Genomic DNA, 9,481 nt, shown 5'->3' with positions numbered 1-9,481 from the left:
CCAGGGGATCTTCCTGACCTAGGGATTGAACCCATGTCTCCTGTATTGGTAGGCAGGTTCTTTCCTGCTGAGCCATTCAGCTACATTAGGCAACCTCAATGCAAGCAGGCTGGTGAATCGGTGTGTCCGTGTGATCTTTGAGGCACATGTCCCTGTGTGCAGGATGGGGATGGTGTTGTTCTTGTAAACATCAAGAGAATCATGAGCACCGGAGTGGAGGTTTCCAGAGGTCCCTACGCATCCCAGAATATGGATGTGATGGTCGTAGTGGTTTCTTTACAAGGAACTCTCCAATAAATTAGGATTTGAGGTTAAGGTGAAACCGCTTCTGGCTTCAGAACAGTCATGTTAATGACCCCTGTGGAATTTGGGGGATGTGAAAATGACTTTTGTCAAGTTGTCAATTCCACCGTTTGTGAGGGAACATTTATTGCAGTCCACAGTGTCCACACCTTCTGAAGGTGTTTATTTAGTTTTAATTATTTTGATGGTGTTTTCCTTCATTATTTAGTAGACGGCTTTTAATTTCTTTGAACATAGTTAGAAAGTCTTATTAGTATGTAATTTCTTGCATTGTGCAGAGATTCTAAGGATTCAGGGCTCAATTCAAGTGTCAGATTTTGTCATTTTCAGGGCCAGGAGCCAGATCTGCATCAAACATCTTGTAACTATCCAAGGGTCTTTCCTTTGAGTTAAGTCCTCTCTTCTCCCCAAATTTTGGTAAATATTGTTGTTGTTCAGTTGGTCAGTCATGTCTGATTCTTTGCAACCCGTGGACTGCAGCATGCCAGGCTTCCCTGTCCTTCACTATCTCCTGAAGTTTGCACAAACTCTTGTCTGTCGAGTTGGTGATGCCATCTAACTTTGTCATCCTCTGCCACCCCCTTTTCCTCCTGCCCTCAATCTTTCCCAGCATCAGGGTCTTGTCCAATGAGTTGGCTCTTCCCATCAGGTGACCAAAATATTGGTGCTGCAGCTTCAGCATCAGTCCTTCCAGTGAATAATCAGGGTTGACTTCCTTTAGGATTGACTGGTTCGATCCCCTTGCAGTCCAAGAGGCTCTCAAGAGTTTCTCCAGCACCACAATTCGAAAGCATCAATTCTTTGGTGCTTAGCCTTTTTTATGGTCTAGCTCTCACATCCATACATGACTACTAGAAAAACCACTTTGTAAATAAATGTTTGTGTAATTTGGGCAAATAACATTAGTTTCATTAAGATCCGTAGCTAAACAACATAGGATTATAATTGCTTTTTTAAAAAAAAAAATCATAGAACCAAAGAGAGAAGTCAGAAGGAACATGTGGTGAAGGAAAAACCAGGAAAAGGAAATCTACTGAGCGCTTCTAGAAAGCATTGGCCAACTCTTGATAAGGAACCAAGCCTAGGGGGCAAACTTTGCCTGTTTTATGATTTTGCCTCAGGTGAGCCTTTTAAGGCTCCTAGGGAAGATGATTTTATTTGGCTACTGAGCAAGGTCCTAAAGTTACAATAAAGAGCCCCAAATTAAATGCTGGGATAGTCAGAAAGTAAATTTTTTGAGGAGTATTACCATCCATTCTGGCTCAGATGGTAAAGAATCCACCTGCAAGGCAGTAGACCTGGATTCAATCCCTGGGTTGAGAAGATCCCCTGGAGAAGGGAATGGCTGGTTACTCACTCCAGTATTCTTGCTTAGAGAATTTCATGGACAGAGGAGCCTGGTAGGCTACAGTCCATGGGGTCGCAAAGAGTCAGACATGACTGAGCAACTAACACACACACACACACATACACACACACATAATCTGTTCTAAAATGTTTTTAATACTAAAAAATGAAATGATGAAACCATGCATTTATTGAATAGAATGAATGCCTTTAGTTTTCTTAAAAATAAAAAAAAAACATGTAGATCAATTTCTCTTAGGGAAATAACTGAACTGTATTAAATTCCTAGTGCAAAAAGTGTTCAGTCTCACTTTTTATCTTTTGTCCAGCCAGAAACTACTCCTAACATAAAACAGTGGTTCTCACACTTGGCAGTTGTTCTGAGTACCATGGAGAATTTAGTATAAATTCTCAGGTACTATCCTAGACCTACTCTAGCAACATCCAGATGTGGGACCCCAGAACGCTGTTATTTTTAAAAGTTGTCCAGGAAGTCATAAAACAAACAGAGGTTTAAACCTTCTAGTCTTATCTCAGCCGCACTGCATAGCTCATGCTGCATACACTGCATGTAATGGTTTAAGGTAATAATGACCTTGTTGGAGGCCATTTCCTGTTGATTAATGACCAGCTGGAAGAAGTTGTCTCTAGGATCTTTCAATTCAGACTGCCAATAATTACCCAAGGAAAGGTACGCCTGCAGTTCAAATGTGTAAAGTTTTCTTCCACGAGGAACCTTGCACTCTTGGGTTGACTTAATTGCATTCCTTTCCTAATTCATCTCTCAAATGCCAGAGTTGCTCCAAAACAGGGAAAAAACCAAAACAAACAAAGCAAAACAAAATAAAACAAGAGGATCAAAGTGTATGTCTCTGCTGGAAGAAACAGAAGCAGAAAGGCAGGGGAGAAGATTTAGCTCTTGGGTGGATTTTGCTGAAATGTTCTATTTGTGAGCAGTGATTTGTACCAGGTAATGTGAACTAGGTTGCCCTCAAGTCTCTTTACAGATTACACCCCATTTCCTTTACCGCGCTGCTAAGTAATTCTTAGGGAATTATTCCTCATCAAACTTCTCTCTGCTAACAGTGATCAGCCACACATGCTTCCACTTTATGGACCGCTGGACAGCCGGTGGCTTCATAAAGCTGCCTGCCTTTCCAACTGTTCAGGCTGAGGCTGCAGGCTTTCCACCCACCGCTTTCCCGTGAGGTAAAGAGAATGTTCATACCTCAGGTCTTGTTACCAAGCAACAGAGTCCCATTTGCCAATTGCCACCATTTCCTTCTCACAGTATTACAGGCCTTATTATTAACATTTAGTTCAGAGAAATTGCTGTCATTATGTGAAGTAACTTCCTTTAGAGGTTATTCATTAACCTTAGGTATTTTACTGTGTAATTATAATTGTCAAGTGCCGCAGGCTTGGAAAACCTTTGAACTCCTCAAGGTATGAGGCCATGGCAGAGAGGACAGTATCTGATTTTTTCCCTCCCTTTTCTAGTTGTTTTAATCTTGAAGGTGTCTCATTTTCCCTGTGGAGGTGTCTGCCTTCCTAGAGGGTAAACTTCCAGATTGCTGACCGGAAGCTCAGAAGATAGTGATGGAGGCACTGGTCGGGGAGAGTCTGATTTCCTCAAATACTGCAGACTAGAGGGAAATGGCATCCTCTTAAGGAAAAAATCGCGGGGGTATTCATAAGACCCGTATGGTTGGCACATACTCTGGTGTGAACGTGGGACTCCGCGAAGACGTCGCACAATACCTGGAATGGTATTCTGTTGTGCTGACACAACAGAAAACCGTCGTCCTATTGCTCACTCAATGGCTCCATAAAACCAATTTTTCACTCCCGGGCTTTGCAGCACCCAGGTGTGCTTTCCATAATCTGCCTATGACACAGGCATCCTCACTAGCCATCGCTTACACAATTACCCGTGTGATTTTCTCCATCCCGGCGTGGTTGCCATCGTCTTCGGTCCCCATCCAGTACAACTTCGGGTAAGCATCTCACTTGTATTTGCAGGAGCACGTGGGGCGGGGGGGCACCCCCTTTCTCTCTTTGTCTCAAGACAAACAAAGGTAACTGTCATCTTTCTTCCCCAGCCACAGGCGCCTGCATCACGGGTGCCCTAAAAAATAAAAGGAGACGTGTTCCCTCCTCCCAGGTTTCTGGTTTCTCCACCCAGTCTCCCCACCGTCCTCCACTCCCCGCACCCCAGCCCTTCCGGCCTCCGCCCAGACCGGGAGAAGCGGGCCTGACATTCCAGGTAACCCGATTCCCCAGACGGCAGGGGGGGGGGCGGCCCCCCCCCCCCCCCCACTGCTGGGAAGGCGGCCACGTGACCGCGCCTGCCGCCTGGGGAAGGCGCCCGGGTGCCCCAAACTAGGGGACAGGTGAGCCCCGAGTGCTGATTTGAACCTGAATCTCAAGGACGTAGGCATCCTAAAAAGGGGTACTTGCTTCTTGCCTCCGACAGCCTGCCCTTTGATCGTGACCCCTGAACAGGCCCGGCCGGCTGTGGTGTTTTCTGGCGTGAACCGAGCTGCAGACAAAAGCAGCGCGATCTCCGGGAGGAGAGCCCGGACAGGCTGCACAGGAGCCGCCGCACAAGTCTGGACGCAGAGGTGCGCGCGGGAGCAGGGCTGCGCGCCCTGGCAGGAGCCCGAGCTGCAGGCCTCGGCTGGGAAGCGTCCCTCCGTCATTTCCCCTGCCTCCGCCGTCCCCAGCTTGCCCTTGACAGCTCTCTTTGATCTGCAAAACAGGAGGGAATAGGGGATACTTTGATATTTTTTAAAAGGCCCTGGGATTTGCTGCTTTCTCCCCAAATGAAGGGCTGCTGGAGAGTTTCTGGAAGGAACGTGCTGTCACATGTAATCTAATGAGCTTGGCCTCTTCTTCCAGTGCCCATTAATCAATCAACCAACACTGAGTGCGTCTAAGTGTGGATTCTGTGTGCAGCCCGGAAGTAAGGGCATGGTCTCTGCTTTTAAGGTATTTATGGTTTCGCTGGGGAGCTGGGGATATACCTGAGTGTAAAACGTGACAATAGCTAACACTTACTGAGTACTAACCAGGTACCAGTTTCTGTGTGGCCTTTCTTTTATTCCTCAAAACACCCCATCCAATAGGTACTGTAATATCATCCCCATTTTACAGAGGTTTTATCCAGAGCCCAGGTCACAGGGCATGCGCAGTCAGGCTGTGTGCATCAGGTCTGGCCTGCTTCAGGGGAGGGAGCTACTTGTGCAGGCCAAGTCTGTTGAACCTCCAGTGATGATGAGCGGTCAGTGTCTTTGACCTCATCCTCTCCCCTCTGGTTCGGAGGCTGTCCTTGCCCTCTCTCTCTGGAGAGCAGGAAATGTGCCCCGAGGTAACTTTTTAGCCACCAGTGCCCTTTGGGACCTTTCACACTCTTGTGTTTCTTCTCTTTCCTCTATCTTTTCCTGCTCAACAATCACAGTCCGGTTCATTTTCCCCTAGGTAACATTAACCTTATACATATGTCTGAGTCCCCTGTGATTATATTATCCAAATAGAGAGAAGGGACCTAATTCAAAACAAATAAATGTACAAAGCATGCGAAGCAGAACTTCACCTCAGTGCGGTGGGACTTGGTGATGTCTTGGGTTCCTTCCTCTGACTTTGAATGATTCCTTCCCTCTCTGTTTTATGTGGAGCAGTGACCTTCCTTAAACACCGTCAGGTAGACTCAGTATAGCATATTCAACTCAATTTGCCACTCATGATGAGTAAAGGACTGAACAGAATGTGGTTTTCTCAGGAAAGCCAACATCCTGATAATTTTTAATAGTATAAAACCCTGGCCAATGGGATTTTATGAGTATCATGGGGAGCCACATCCTTTGGCCTGGTATGTAATCCCACATCTCTGGGCACTGGGTTCATTACAGTAGCTCCCTTGGGCATGGGTCTGAGTGGAAACATGATGTTCAGAAAATTCCAGATTGATCCTCCAGCCCAGTCAATGGGGATTGAGAAGGCCCGGAAATCCTTGGTTAGTATAATTCCTTCTTCCTTTAACCAGAAATAATAGGTATCTGAAAACTTGGTACACTTAGTTTTGCTTTTATTGAGGATCTTGGGCCTACCCGGTGGCTCAGTGGTAAAGAACTCGTCTGCCAATTTAGGAGACTCAGGTTCGATCCCTGGGTGGGGAAGATCCCCTGGAGAAGGGAATGGCTACCCACTCCAGTATTCTTGCCTGGGAAATACCATGGACAGAAGAGCCTGGTGGGCTGCAATCCATGGGGTTGCAAAGAGTCAGACATGACTTAGTGACTAAACAACAACAATGAAAAGAGCAGAGTACATGTCCGGAAATCTGGGTTCTAGTTTTGGACTAGTGACTAGCCAGCCTGGGACCCGTCATACCCACTCCCATCCATATGCGCCTCAGTTTCCTCACCTTTAAAAACATAAAAGCTTGGACCAGGCCAGTGGTTTTCAAATCAGAGCAGCTCTGCTTTTTTCTTATATATTATTGGAGTTGTGTGAAAGGAAAATGCAAATAGAGACTCATGGATAACAGCTGTTATGAACCCACTGCTCTGGAGATTTGCTGAGGTCTTCAGCTCTAATGTTCTACGATTCTCTTGAAGGCCCTTGGTAAAGGCCATGCTCCTTGGGAATCACAGCTGTTTAGTTTCGCTAGATTATAAGCTGCATGAAGGAAAGAAGTTGGAAGACAAGATTGGAAATGAAGTTTCACTTCAGATTTGGGATTTCCATGGGTGCTTGGCCAAGGAGGCTGGATGTTGCTTCATTAGAATTTGGGGGCCACCAATGATTTTTCAGAGCAAAATTTTGTCAGTTTTGTTTTGCATGGAGCTTGAGTAACAGAGGCCTGAAAAATAGTAGCTGGACTTCCCTGGTGGCTCAGACGGTAAAGAATCTGCCTGCAGTGTAGGAGATTGGGGTTTGATCCCTGGTTGGGACAATCCCCTGGAGAAGGGAATGGCTGCTCCACTCCAGTATTCTTGCCTGGAGAATCCCATGGACAGAGGAGCCTGGTGGGCTACAGTCCATGGGGTCTCAAAGAGTCAGACATGACTGAACGACTGATACACAAGCACAGAAGAGTTACTTCCTTATATAAGAGGCTTTGGAGATGGACAGTTTGGGGCAGGCATGCAAGCTCCATGCAGCATCAGGGTCCTAGACCTCTCCTAATGTTTTGATTTTCTGTTTTAGTGAAGCAGGTTTTCATGCTTACAGTTACCTCATGGCCCAGGATGGCTTCTGGACTCCACCCACCATGCTTGCGTTGCAGGCTAGAAAGAGCAGTAAAAGGGGAAAGGGGCATGCATCCCAGCTCTCAGCTCACTTTAATCAGCCCTCTCAGCAGTCCCTCATGACCTGTTTTTTTACATCTCATTGGCCAGAACTGAATTTCATTGCCACACCTGGTTTCATGGAGGCTAAGAAATGTACACTGTATTCTGGACAGGGAGGTGATTAGCTGAAAGCTTGGGTTCTGTTATGAAGAGAGAAGGGAAAATGGATATCAGAAGGCAGCCGATGTGTGGTCTTGCTACAGAATGATCAGAGCTGTGCCCTGGATTCAGAGTAGCTGGGCAGTAGCTGGGAAGCTGTGAGCTAGCTGGAGGGAATGAGGCTGTGAACTGGAGTGACCCTGGGAAGGTGGGATGGGGAGCAAGGAGAAGCTCACGCAGGGGAGGGCCAACAGGACTCTCCAGGTTTCATAGGATTTCATCAGCTGGGTGTGAGGACCTGGAAGGATGCAAAGAACACACCCAGTGTGAGAACCATGTGAAACAGATGCTGGCGATACCAGTGACTAGAATAAGGAAGTCGGAAGGGGGGTTTTAGGGAAGGAGGCCATGGATTAGATTTTGGACAGGTTGAGTGTGGTGCTGGTGGTACACCAGGTCTGGAGCTTGAGCGAATTTGTATTGTACATTGCCAAGTAAATATGAAGACCACCTGCTTTTTAAAATCCTAATAGATAAGACATCCTAATATCTCAGATGCTTTCTTAAGCTTCACATGTTGTTATTTAGGGATGTTCTGTTAATCATGATGGAGTAAGGCAATGGGGTTACTTCTCTGCTGAACCTGAGCTCCATAGAGGTTCTTTTCCATTAGGTTTAAGGATCCCAAGGGCTTCCCTAGTGGCTCAGATGGTAAAGAATCTGCCTGCTAAGGCAGGAGACGCAGGTTTGACCCCTGGGTCGGGAAGATCCCCTGGAGAAGGAAATGGCAATTCATAGCAGTATTCTTGCCTAGGAGAGCCCATGGACAGAGGAGCCTGGTGGGCTATAGTCCTTGGGGTTGCAGAGTGACTAAATAACAACTAAGGATCCTGAGATTTAGGACAAGAATGATGTTTGGGGCAAATGCACACTCCTTAGAAGAGCTTCTCCTAGAATCCCCGTGTGTTCTTCCACCCTAGGGAGCACATATATGGACAAAACACAAAACTTTCATTGTCATCTAGAAGCATGTCTTAGTAGTTGATGCCTTTATTGCCTTTTTGTTCTGAGCCTCCACCCGACCCCACCTGACCTTCCCTGTTTCAGGCCCCCTGTTAGGTGGCACAGGCTCAGTGGGGGCTGCCCTTGAATTTTAGGAAGAATATATGGAAAGAGCCATATGCAGCGTCTCTGAGTCTTGGAAAAAAGCTTACACTGAAAATGTAGAGGATGAGGGCCCAAATGGGATGCGGAGTGGGAACAGACAGCAAGGTTAGGTGGTGGGACTTCCCCAGTGGTCCAGTGACTAGGACTCTGTGCTCCCAATGCAGGGGGACCAGGTTGGATCCCTGGTCAGGGAACTAGATCTTACAACTTAGAGTTTGTATACCACAACCAGAGATTCATCGTATACCACAACTGCAGATTGCATGCTGCAATTAAGATCTGGCACAGCCAAATAAATAAATCAAGTAAATATTTAAAAAAATAGTAAAGGTGATCGAGAAACTAACAATGAAGACAAGGGGTTGTGAGCTCAGGCAGCAGAATTTAAATCCGCTGGAGAAATATGGGGCTATTTATGGATAAATATGGGTATATTTATGGGGATAGCTCTTAGTGGGTCTTGCCTAGGTAAAAGCAACTTCTTAAGAGAGACAGATGATCCCTAGTTGTCCTTACATAGCTTGGTTTCGTCCGACTCTTTGCAACCCCGTGAACTGCAGCACATCAAGCTTCCCTGTCCTTCACTTTCTCCTGGAGTTTGCTCAAAGTCTCTAGTGGCCTTAAGAAAGGCATGCTCAATGAGAGAAGAGAGGGTAATCCACCCAGCCTGCCTGTCATATAGAGTGTTAGTTACTAGTATGCTTGGTTATATAAGCCTAGACTTTGGATATCACTCCCTTCACAATTTTGGAGGCATTGTTGTGTTGTCTTCTGGGTTAGGGTTGTGAGGAGTGTGATAGCAATTTTGACCACCAGTCCTTTATTTGTGACCTTTCTTTCTTTACAGAAGCTTTTAGGATCGTCTCAATTTGACACTGAAATGCTTTGCTGTAAGTCTTTTATTCAGTGTACTTACTTTTTATTTTTGTGTGCTCAGTCATGTCTGACTCTTTTCGACCCTGTGAACTGTAGCCCACCAGGCTCCTCTGTTCAAGGGATTTCCCAGGAAAGAATACTGGAGTGGGTTGCTATTTTCTCCTCCAGGGATCTTCCTGACCCAGAGATCCAGCCCACGTCTTCTGTGTCTCCTGCATTGGCAGGTAGATTCTTTACCGCTGAGCCATCTGGGAAGTCCATATTATTGAGTGTGCTGCTTCCCTAATGGGCCCTCATGTGCGTCCTTCGGATATGGGGCATTTTCTTGCAGTATT

At 46.3% G+C, this 9,481-nt stretch overlaps 1 long non-coding RNA gene across 2 annotated transcripts; it reads left to right on the top strand.

The window, feature by feature from the left end:
* The first annotated feature begins 2,408 nt into the window (after window positions 1-2,408).
* On the top strand, window positions 2,409-4,500 carry LOC122453056. 2 transcript variants are annotated; one of them, XR_006272932.1, is made up of 3 exons: window positions 2,409-3,647; window positions 3,815-3,916; window positions 4,127-4,500. It is a non-coding gene; the product is annotated as an uncharacterized LOC122453056 (long non-coding RNA). The 2 variants fall into 2 exon arrangements; XR_006272931.1 differs by having other exon boundaries at window positions 3,753-3,916.
* The last annotated feature ends 4,981 nt before the right edge of the window (window positions 4,501-9,481 follow it).

This window comes from Cervus canadensis, chromosome 1 (genome assembly GCF_019320065.1).
Source record: "Cervus canadensis isolate Bull #8, Minnesota chromosome 1, ASM1932006v1, whole genome shotgun sequence".
Classification (NCBI taxonomy): domain Eukaryota; kingdom Metazoa; phylum Chordata; class Mammalia; order Artiodactyla; family Cervidae; genus Cervus; species Cervus canadensis.
This window is presented reverse-complemented; position numbering and strand designations above follow the sequence as displayed.